At 65.2% G+C, this 10,915-nt stretch overlaps 1 long non-coding RNA gene across 1 annotated transcript; it reads right to left on the bottom strand.

The window, feature by feature from the left end:
- Nucleotides 1-1,788: 1,788 nt before the first annotated feature.
- Nucleotides 1,789-3,456, bottom strand: LOC144287166 (uncharacterized). Its single transcript, XR_013355050.1, has 3 exons — nt 3,299-3,456; nt 2,672-2,782; nt 1,789-2,015 (listed from the first exon to the last, which is right to left on the bottom strand). It is a non-coding gene; the product is annotated as an uncharacterized LOC144287166 (long non-coding RNA).
- Between the last annotated feature and the right edge of the window lie 7,459 nt (nt 3,457-10,915).

Genomic DNA, 10,915 nt, shown 5'->3' with positions numbered 1-10,915 from the left:
GTGTGTCTCCCTGGGGAGGAGACCGGGAGGAGCAACTTGGCATCCTGGGGGGTGGGGGGGTTCACCTCCTCCCTCGGTGGGGAGCGAACAGGACATCATAGAGGGGCCAAAACGCGTCCCCCGCACGGGGCGGGGCGTGGAGGAGGGCTCGGCGGGGACCCTGCCCTGGGTGGGTGCTCCTGGTGGGGGGCGACCCCGCCTGCCCCAGGAGCGGGGCGCAGCAGTCACCAGCCCTGGGCATCTGGGAGGCTCCGGACCTTGCTCAGGGGCGACGGCAGAGCCGCCCCCTGCTCGGGGTGACCCCGGTGAGCGCGGCCACTCCCACCCTGGGGGACCCGGTCTGGGGCGGAGACGCCTCTGAGCCGCACGTCCCTGGAGGCTGCGGCGCTCAGGGTCCCCTCGCTCCCCCCGGGGACACGCGGGTCCCGCCGCGCACGGTCACGGCACCGGCAGCTCCGAGAGCCTCCGGCCCCGCTGCGGGCTGCCCGCCTCCGCCCGGCAGCGCACCGACCGGGGCCCAGGCTCCGCCCCCCGCGGCCCGTCCTGACAGCCCATTGGCCCAGGCGCGCGCCGCCCGCGTGTCCGCGCGCTGCCATTGGCCCGAGCCCGCGGCCCAGACAAAGGGAGCGGCGGCGGCGGGCGGTGATTGGGCGGCGGCGGCGGGCGGGGGCGGGGCGCCGGGAGGGCTCGGCGCGGGGACCGGGCGGGGGCGGGGGCGGGGGCGGGGCGGGGCGCCCGGGAGGGCGGTGGCCGCGGGGCGCGGGGAGCCCGCCCCTCCGCCCAGCACCCCTCCCGCCCCGGGGCTCCTGCCCGGACAGCGGCCGCCGCCGCCTCCTCGTCTTCCCCGAGGGCTCCGCGGCCGGCTCCGCAGCTCGGCGGGGGACGTGCGCACGCGGGGCCCCGGCCGGGGAGGACGCGCCGCTCCCCGGCCTGGGCGCCCCGGCCCCGGCCCCGGCCCCGGCCCCGGCCCCGGCCCGCGGGGATCCCCCGGGAGGAGGCGCGGGCCCTGGCGCCGGCAGCAGGACGCGGCCCCGGCGGCGGGCTCCGCGCGCGTCCGGGGAGGGAGGGACGGGCCGCGGGGCGACCGGCCGGGCGGGGAGTGGCTTCGGGGGCCCCTCGGAGCGCCGCCAGGTACGTGCGTTTCCTTGTTTCCCGCGCGCCCCGAGCGCACCCGGGTAGGGAACGAATAAACCCGGCTGGTGTGTACGAGCCTTTCGCTGCAAGCGTGTGTTTCCGCGGGCTCCGGGGGGCGCCGCCGGCCCTGCGGGGCACCTCCTCCCCGCGCCTCTGCCCCACCGGGGCGGGTTCCCTGGAATTCACCAAAGAGACCACGAGCCCCGCCTCGGCCCGGAGCTGGGGCGTCCGGCTTTGTTCCCCGCACTCTCCACCCTCCTCCCCTGGAAAACCCGGATTCCTTTGAGCGCTGCGATGCTCAGTTCGGGGGAAGCTGGAATGGGGAGACCCGAGCTCGGCCGGTGCAGGGCTGCAGCTCCCCTCGTGCTGCAGCGAGCTCCTCCTGGCCCCAGGAGCCCCGGACTTGCCAGTTAGGGCAGGCCGTGGGCTTGGTTTTTGGGGGGGTTGATAGGGGAGGCCGCATAGCCAGCCTGGGGCGGGCTCCGTCCCCTCCCCCATGCCCACGTCAAACAAAAGAAGTCCTCGGAGAATCGTTTTTGGGGGGGAACTCTTCTGATAGTGAACCTGTAACCGCCCCCCCCCCCCCCCACCGCCCCTGCTCTTAGGACGGAACTGAATCTTTGCAACAAAGGGGAGGAGGGTTGGAGAGAGTCGTCGGAAAGGGCGCGCTTTATTTGGGGAATACTTTAAGGAAGGGAATGCGTCTTCTGCCCACTCTCCCACCCTGACTGATGGTTTTTAGGTGATGTTCGGATGCGGGGTGTTTTTGTTTGGAGACTTTCACAAAAGAGTCCTACGTGGGAAACTGGGAATTCGGCCTCTACCAGGTGGGGGGGAAATTCCCCTTTGGAGTGAAATGTGTTCCTTGCCTAGAAGGGAGGCTGAAAAGGAAGAGATTTGATGATTAAAGCGGAGGGGGGCATTTTGTGGCCGTTTCTCCCGCTCCCCCCTCCCTCCATAAATGAGAACAAAGGGCCCAGGCGAAAGGGGTGGGGGCTCGAACAGGGAACACTCTTAAGAAAGGCCTCACCTCCCAGGCCCCCTGCACACCCGAATATTGTCTTTTGAGTCTGAACTGAGAAGAAAAGGAGGCCCCCACCCGGGCTCGGGCTGTGTACCGATACATAGTCCCTAAGACCCCGCTTCAGTTCGTCCCAAGTCGTGGTCACCCAGCTGGGGAGAGGGGCCCCGAAGGCAGGAAGGGCCCCTCCTCCCAGCAAAGTGCAGAGTTTCGGTTTCCAGCTCCAGGGCCGCGGCCGAGGGGTTCGCGGCGCCCTCGCCCAGCGCGTCCCTGGTTGCCCGGCGCGGCGGCCCTGGCGCAGACCCGCATCCACCAAAGCCCCGAATAAAACTCAACAAACCGTAAAGGCTCCCCATTCCCGGAGAAAAGGCGCCGAAGATTTATGGTCCCCCGAATTCCCCACACTCTAATTATCCCTGTTTTTAGTTGACTTATGGGTGGTGACCACTAAAGTCATTTTCCATTTTAGAATTTTTTTTTTAAACATGAAAAATGCAAGTTTCACTCCTTTCTTACCCGCTTGGGCGGATCTTTTATCTTGTGGGAAGAAAAACCCGGCCTCCCTCTGCCTTCTCTACTGCCTCCGGTTGGGCGCACCCGGCCGAGCCCCCTCCACGAACCCCTCCACTGCAATTTAGGGGAAGTATTTTTTTCTTTCTCCCGCCGCCCCAGGGCACTTACAGGGAATCCTCCCAAGGAGCCCTGCCTGCTGGCGCGTTGGACGCGCTACCGACGCTCCAGGCTTGGAGACCGGCCCGGGGGTCTCGGCCCCCACCCTAACCGGTGGCCGAGGGTGAGCCGGCCGGAGAGTGAGCTCCCCCCGCCCCCGGATGGTCACCCTCCGTGGGGGGACCTTCGCCTTCCTGGAGACCCAAGCAGGGTACCGCCTGGGGCATCCTGGTGCCCCCGCCGTGCTGGTGGGGGGGACCCCGCCGATTCCCCGTCACTGCCTAGAGGCCCATCCCCCATCCTCCCTTTGTTTGCTTCTCTGGACACTGAGTTGAAAGTGGCAGGAACAAAATAATTAGATGGAAGTCAAAGATTAGGCGGGTGCGCTGGCGGCCTCGGCCAGGCCTGGCCGACACTCCGCCGGCGCCTCATAAATTTGCGGCCGCCTGACACCCAGCCGCGTCCTCCGGTTACCTGGGAGTTTCGAGCCTCTCGACCCCCTCCCTGCCATCCCCCAACAGCCCTCTTCCGGAGCGCGGGTGGAGAGTCCCTGGGCTCCCCAACTTCTGGCCAGTGCACACGCTGGACCCAGCCTGGAGTCAGTTAATTCTGGAAAACAGACGGAGGTGTCGCCGAGGGAGGGTGTGGTCTGGGCAGCGAGGGCTCGGACCCGGCCCCCCCCCCCCCCCCCCCCCGGCGGGCACGCAGTGCAGCACCCCGCACCACGGCTGCCAGCCAGGTAACTGCTGCCGGGGTGCTGGAGGGCCCTGCTCTGCGCTGCTGCAGCACGGCCCAGGGTGGGCACGGACAAGGGGGGTGCCGAGTAACCCCTCGTGGGCGACTCCTTTGTCTGGCCTGGCCACCGCGGGGAGCCGCCACCAGCGCGCTAGGCCGCAGGCCCTTCTCCGGCCCAGGTGTGCAGGCTGCACGCGGGCACAGGGACGTCGGCAGGGGCCGGGCCACGCGGTCCCCGCACCGGGGCCACAGGGCCGGTGCCCGAGCTCTTCGGGGCCCATGTGCGATCCACCCGGGAGTCCCGTCCTGGACGCATCCAGCCACCGAGCAGAAGAGAATGCCGAGGACGTCCCGGCCGGTTCAGATTGTTTTAAAAACTCGAATTAATTGGTGAAACGGTCACCGCGCTTCCCAACACGGAGAAGGGGTGAAGGGAGGAAAGCCTTTTTTTAATTATCCCCCCTTGTTGTGGCAGTCCTACCTGACCTCCTCCTACTATTAAAAGAAATGTTGCCACATTTAATTTTTGTTGCCATGAGATATGGAGAGGGTAGCCCCACATTTTGAAGTAATTTGATAAGCCTTCAAGTAGCAAATCCGAAAGGGAGGCTGGCCCCAGGTATGGTTGCCTGATAGCCTGAATTTACAATGAAAGCATTCTCCTTTATGGATATAATAGATTAGATTTCACAACTTAATTCACCGGAATGGCTCCGTTTAAGGGAGCTCCGGCTGATTTTATTACGCCAAGCCAAATTGGATGTTTGTGGTCTTAACGAAAAGTGATTGTGACATAAAATATATAATTTTTTAAAGTAAAAAAGAAAAAAAACACACACACAACGGGTTCGACCCTGTCTCCCCCCCACCCCCATCCTTCCTTCCCACTCCCCGGCTCCCCAGTTTGGGAAATACCGGCTCCCCAGTTTGGGAAATACCGAGAATTGTTTGTTTGTTGATTTCTGCCCCAGAGACAGGAACTCACACCCCGGGCGGGGGCGGGGGGAGCAGGGGAGGAGCGGCGGGAGCTGCCGCCCTGTGTCCCCCGTGGCCTCTCCCGCCGGCGCCGCCCGGTACCGCGCACTCGGCGCCCTTTCCCCCCAGCTCCTCTGGGTCCTTCGCGGTGTCGAGAGCGCAGCACGGGCTCCGGAGTCTCGGGCCGTCCACGAGGGCAAACGAGCCCCCCCGCCCGGCAGGGCCCGCGGGGACCCTGGGGACCGAGCAGGCCCGGCCGTGCCACCGCGTGCCACCCGCCTGCGCTCCCCAGAGACCGGGGCTCGCGGGACCCTCGGCGCCCTGCCCCGCGGGCCCGAGCGGCCGGGGTGGGGGGCAGCCCGGGGAGCCTCCAGGCCCAGCCGGCCCGCCCGGAGCCCGCGCCCTGGGCTTCCCGTTAGCGGGCCCTGCCCGTTCCCCCACGTACTGGGTGCTTCCTTGAGCACCCTGCTCATCCCAGCCTCCCGGGGCACAGCCCCTTTCCCTTCCCCCAGGGCCCCGTGGGCGGCCTGGACCCGGCGGCCTGGATGCGCCCCAGGCTGGGGCTGGAGCCTCTGGGCCCGAACCCTGCACCCGGGCAGCCAGGGCGGTGCGCGCCTTAAATTAGATCTCCGCGGCGCCTGACCTGGTTTTTTTCTCGGCCCGAACACAGCAGCAGCTGTTTTTTCCAGAATTCCTGCTGCTGGGGGAGGGGCGTTATTATTATTATTATTTTTTTTGGTTGTCACAACCTCCTGGAAATATTCCCTGGCCTCGGAAAGTGTAACAATAGCCCAGCGGATTTCTGGAGGAAGCGCCCCCTCCCCTGCCTTCTGCCGGGATGCCTTTGCCCTCTGGCTGTGGTGGGGACCTCAGCCCCAGCCGCAGCCCCTGCCCCCAACCCCTGCTGGGCTTTGGGCTCTGGCCCTGAAATCTACCTCTGCCTTGGGGGCCGCAGGGCCCGGAACTGGGGACCCAGTGGCCTTCTCCACCATCAGCCCGGCTGCCTGCTGGGCCCTGAGGTAGAGCCTTCCCACCTGCCCCCACCCCTACCCGAGGCCCACTCCAGGTGGCCCCCAGGTGGAGTGTCCCTTCCCCAGGAATCCTATTCCTGTTTGCTTTCGGGGTCAGCGCTAGCCCAGAGGCAGTTAAAGATTAATGGGCCTGGGGCCCTGGGGGCTGGGCTGGGGGCGCCGGGGATGGAGTCCGCACAAGTGTTCTGAGGGCTCTCGGTGTCCTTCTCCGTTGGGCACAGAGTCTCGTTCAAACCCCAAGGTCGAGCCGAGGTTTTAAGAGGGTCACAGCCGAGCCGAGGTTTTAAGAGGGTCACAGCCGTGTGTTCATCTGTCCTGCCCGCGCCGAGATGGGGAGCTCAGTTGCCACCCGCAGCCGTGATCAGCCCTGCAGGCTCCTAGTGGATAGTGTAGAAGGAGGAGGGGACCCCCTGGGCCTCCTGGCCCTGTCCTGTCGTGGTGCAAGAAGCCCGGGAAGGTGGGCTCGGGGAAAGCCAGGCTTGCGCCCGTCCTTGTGGAGTGTGGCCGATCTAGGTCTCTCGTGTGAGCCTGGCCACGTCAATCCTGTTCTGCTCCTCGCTCCCTGGGGGTGTGCAGTGAGTGTGGAAGGGCTGCCGGGGCCCTTACACAGCCATGTTTGCATCGCCCTCCTTGGTCAGGAAAGAAAGTGGGGGGTGTCACAGCCCCCACCCCCTCCTGCCCCAGGCACAGAGCTCTCTCTTCCCAGGACCCCCTGACCCCTCACTCAAGGAGGCAGGGACTCCACCTGTAGCCTCCAGGACCAGCCCCAAAGCCTCTGATTCTGCCCATAAATTTATTTACGCTCGAGTTATGCAGGTGCGTGGACGTGACTCCAGCATCCCCCAGCCTGCGTGGACAACAGGAATTGAACTTTAGTCTTCAGGCGATTAAGGCCGCAGGGACTAGACTTCATTAGTAGTTGTTATGCAATAAAGGCGATAAAATGGCCCCTACTTATGATTTCAAAATGCGATTTATTTTAATTTACGTTTTTAAGTACTTCTGGGGTTTGATGGGGCGCTAGGGCATCAGCGGAGGGGCCGCAGCCCCTCCACCGGAGGGACAGGAATGGCCTGGCCCAAGTCGGCCTAGAGCAGCAGGAGACGGACGAGGGGAAGCTGCAGCTGCAGGCCGAGGCCATAGGCTGGCGGATGTAGAATATTCTGGGCTGCCTTTGAAAAATCGGTGAAAAGTCACTCTGAGGCCTTGCCCTTCTGTTCCTGGACCCTGCAGGGCGGGCCTGGGGAAGCATTCCTGAGCCAGACAGCTGGAAGCTTGCTGGCAGGACTGTCCCCCAGGGCCCTGGGATCTCGCGCACAGTGGTCCTCGGCTCATCCTGCGGGCAGCAGGGCTGCTTCCTCACGTTCACAAGGAGGCTGCCCCGAGGCTTTAGAAGCACCCCCGACCCCCGTCAGGAGCCCTACCTTGGCTCTACACGCCCCCCCCACAACTCCTGGCCTTATGTGTGGATCCCACTCCCGTTTCTGAAGGCTCTGGAGGGTCCAGCTGACTCCTGCGGGCTCTCTCTGCCAGGCTAAGGCCTGGGGGCTCAGGAAGCCCCTGCAGGTGTGCCTCCTGGTTTCCTTCTGCACCCCTCTGCCCCCTCCCCATCCTGTATGCGGACTTCGGGCCAAGGCAAGAGCCAGGACGGGATTGGGGGGGGCGTTCCTGAGAGGTGGAGGAGCCAAGGCTAGCAGAGTGGCCCCCAGCGTTGAAGTGGAGGGGCCTGGCTTTGCACAAAAGGGAGAAAGGATGTGAAGGACGAGGACTGGGGACTGTCCAGCAGGACATCTGAAAACCTGAAACACACTCGGGCCCTGGTTGTCACAGGATCCAAGGCCACCAGCTCCTGCATTCAGACGTGGTGCTGAAGTATCAGCTTTGCTGTTCACACGTGTACACTGTGAGAGCTAGGGCTCCCAGCCCAACCTACCATGTCTGGCCCCCAACACACACACACTCACAGTCTAGCAGCAACGGCCCAGAAGACCAGGACCAAGGCAGCCTTGCCCCTCCTGCCATTTGCCAGTGGCCATGGGTGGGTAGGGGCTGGGGGCGGCCTCCTAATTCCTCTGTGGCCCTCCGAGCTCCTGAGGATCATGGAGTCTATACCTGCTTCCCCCCACGGCCCTCGCCAGGACTGTCCTGGGTCTCTGCCTGCCTCTCCCTACCTACTCCGGGTGCCTCGGTTTGCTGAGTTAATTGGCAAACTTCCCCAGAAGTAAACTTGGGGATGGAAATTAATAATTTTCCTGCCATTGAACTCACTGCTAATCATGTCAGCTGGGAGTCGGGGGCCCGGGTGCACAAGGACCCCTGAAAAGCCATTAGTCAGGAATCCCCCATGCAATTTAGGGGCTGCACAGCCCCGGTGCCCAGGTGGAGCCGCAGCAGACGTGAGGGTGCTTTGGAAGGGTTCATGCCACCCCGCCTCCCTCCCACTCCAGATCTTTCGCTGGGTGACCTGGGCCTAACGGGGTCTTCTGGGTGCTTCCAATTGAGGACTGGAAGCCCTCACAAGAGAGGTGCGGGAAGTAGGGGACCTGACTGGGTGCCCAGAGACCTCCAACTGTGGGGGTGGGGAGGCCATGAGGGGAGGCCGGAGGGGGTGCCCAGGGGCCGGGGTGAGGGAGCAGGGCCACCTGCCCCTGTTTGGAGCTCTCCTTTTGACGATGTGATCGTGGTCTCACTGGTCCACTCGTGGCAGAGGGTGGCTGGTGCTGAAGACCTTGCCCCGGGACTCCCCCAACCTGGAAAGAGGCACAGCCTCCTCCCTCTCATCTTAGGACTCTGGGCTGGACAGGCCCTGTCCTGTTGGGGTTGTGAGGGGCACGAATGCTCTGGCCGAGCAGGCCTCCTCTCAGATCCGCCGTCCCAGGAGGGAGGCGGTCAGGTCCCCAGCAGGACCTCCGTCCGCTGCTCCACAGGTTCCTTGGCCCAGCCTTCAGCACCTTCCAAAAGATGTGACAGTGCAGGGGTTCTCGGGGTCCCTGGCAGAAACCCTGACGCCAGGCCCTCCCCTGGAGAGAGGCCTGGGAGGCGTGGGGGTGATGCAGGGAGTCCAGCTACCGAGCACCCAGGACACCGGGAGGCGCTGCCGGGCCGGGAACTGGGGCAGCGGCCTGGGATTCATCCGGCCCTGCGTCCAGCCCACCCGTCACCTCTGTGCTGCCGAGATGTGACCAAGTGCAGCTGGAGGGGCCAGGCTATGATTGAGGGGGAGGCAGTGAGAACGGAGCCAGCCCTGCTGGGCCGCATGGCATTGCTCCCAGCTGCCGGGCACCACTGGACGGGCCTCTCCGCTCACCTGGCAGGTGCAGAAGCCACCTGCGGCCACCTCAGCCGTCCTCTGTTTACCCCGAGCCGTGCGGACCCCACCTTGGGCTTGGTGGTCTGCTGGGCCACCGCCCTGCCAGCCCCAGGCACCCTGAGAGGACTGCCAGGCTGCTTGGTCTGGAGGCCACAGGGACAGGGGGCAGGAGAGAGACGGGGAGGAAGAGACCTGGCTCCTGCCTGCACCTGTACCTGCTGCATTTTCAGCATTAGCACCCTGGGTCCCCCTGCCTGGGGACGAGGAGCGCAGAGAGCTTCGGTAGCTTGCCCAGGGCCACACGGCAGGATTTGTTTTTTTTATTTTTTTTCACACGGCAGGATTTGAACCAGGTCTGCCGACCGGGAAGCTGGCCTCTGTCCAAGACCCGACAATACTGCAGATTACTTAAAATCGTCATCCCAGCAGGGCACCCGAGGGGTCCCTCCTCCCACCTGGGACTGTGTCCATGGCCCTGAGCCACCCAGCTGACCTGGCTTCCCGGGCTAGGCAGGCTGGACGGCCTGCTTCTGAGGGTGGAGGCTTCCCGCACAGCTCCGGGGCCCCGGGGTGGGCCAGGGGGCCGAGGGCACAGGAGGCTCTGGAGGACAGTGCTAGGAAAGGGGCGACCCTTCCAGGAACAGTCTCACTTCCCCCCTGCCCCGACCTGTCTCTGTCCCGTGGGGTGGCCGGGTGCGTGGGTCAGATCAGCACAGGACACACTGCCCCGGTGCTGACCCCGTATCCCCCAAAACACACACCATGGCTGAGGGCCTCCGCGCACCCAGGGGGCCTGTCCCTGTCACTGCAGGTGATGGTGTCCTTGCAGGAAGTCCCCACGGGCTTGGGGGAACTTTGCAGATACGGCTGCCCTGGCAAGGCCCCCCCGGCGAGGGCGTCCCCAGGCACCCTGGGGAGGGGGCACGCAGGAGCGGGGGAGCAGAGGGGTACCGGCTCTCTCCGGGGTTGCAGCCCCTTCTCCCCACCCCTAACCTCTGGTCACACCAAGTCCTGCCCATCCTGCCCCTGACCTCTTGTCTGTAGCTCCTTCGGGGCCTGATCCCTTATGCGTCACAGCCCTGCTCCCGGCCTCCCTGACCCAGTCTTTCTCCCCAGTGGATGTCATCCACCTGGACCCACGCATAGCCAGGAGCGTCCACAGTCCACACACCGTCCCCGGTGCCAGGCCTAGCAGGCCTCCGTCCTCCCTGACCACGTCCAGCCCCGGGATGGCCGTCCTCACGGCGTTGCAGCACCGGGGACATTCAGAGGGGCAGCGCTGGCCCTGGGGAGACCCCAGAACCAGGGTGGGCAGCGGGATGCACTCCCCTTCCCACCGGGGTGGCCCTGACAGGTGCAGGGGCCCAGCTGGGGCCGTGGGCTCTGGGCCCCCCATCCTGGGACTTGGGAATCTGCTGTTTGGTGATGCTTTCATCGAAATGGAATTTGCTCTCTGGTTGTTCATCGATTTGGGTTGCTGTGGCCAGATGGGCGTGGCTTGCAGGCGGGGGGGGGGCACCCCACCCGCTGCTCCGACCTTGAGTGAGTGGGTGCTGCTGGTGAGGAGGCGGGTGTGCTCCCCGTCCCCACTCTGGACCACAGCTCTCAGGGCTCCCGCCCCCCTGGGCTCCTGGAGGGCCTTCTGTCCAGGCCCCGGACCCCCGGCCCTGCCAGCCCCCTGCAGGTGCCCCCAAGGCTCCCTGTGGGCGGGCCCGTCGGGGGATCCCCCTGGCAGATCCAAACCACACGCTGCTCTGATGGCCTAGTGCCCACTTGGCAGCGGCAAAGTGCGCGGGCTGGGAGCGCCGGAGATGGCAACGGAGAGGCCCTCCCCAGGCCCCCAGAGCCCCCACACCTAACTGGCGGGGCTCCCCTCTGCTGCAGCCACAGCACCTTCGGGATTGTGTCGGAAGAGAGCTTGGGGAATCAGGGAGGCCGGCCTGACCCCACGCCCCTGGGGCTGCAGGCGTTCCACGCCCCCCCAGCCCTCTAGTGTCCCGTGTGCTCCCCGCTGGCCCCTGGGTCAGCTCCAAGGATGCC

This window comes from Canis aureus, chromosome 16, assembly GCF_053574225.1.
Source record: "Canis aureus isolate CA01 chromosome 16, VMU_Caureus_v.1.0, whole genome shotgun sequence".
NCBI classification, from domain to species: domain Eukaryota; kingdom Metazoa; phylum Chordata; class Mammalia; order Carnivora; family Canidae; genus Canis; species Canis aureus.
This window is presented reverse-complemented; position numbering and strand designations above follow the sequence as displayed.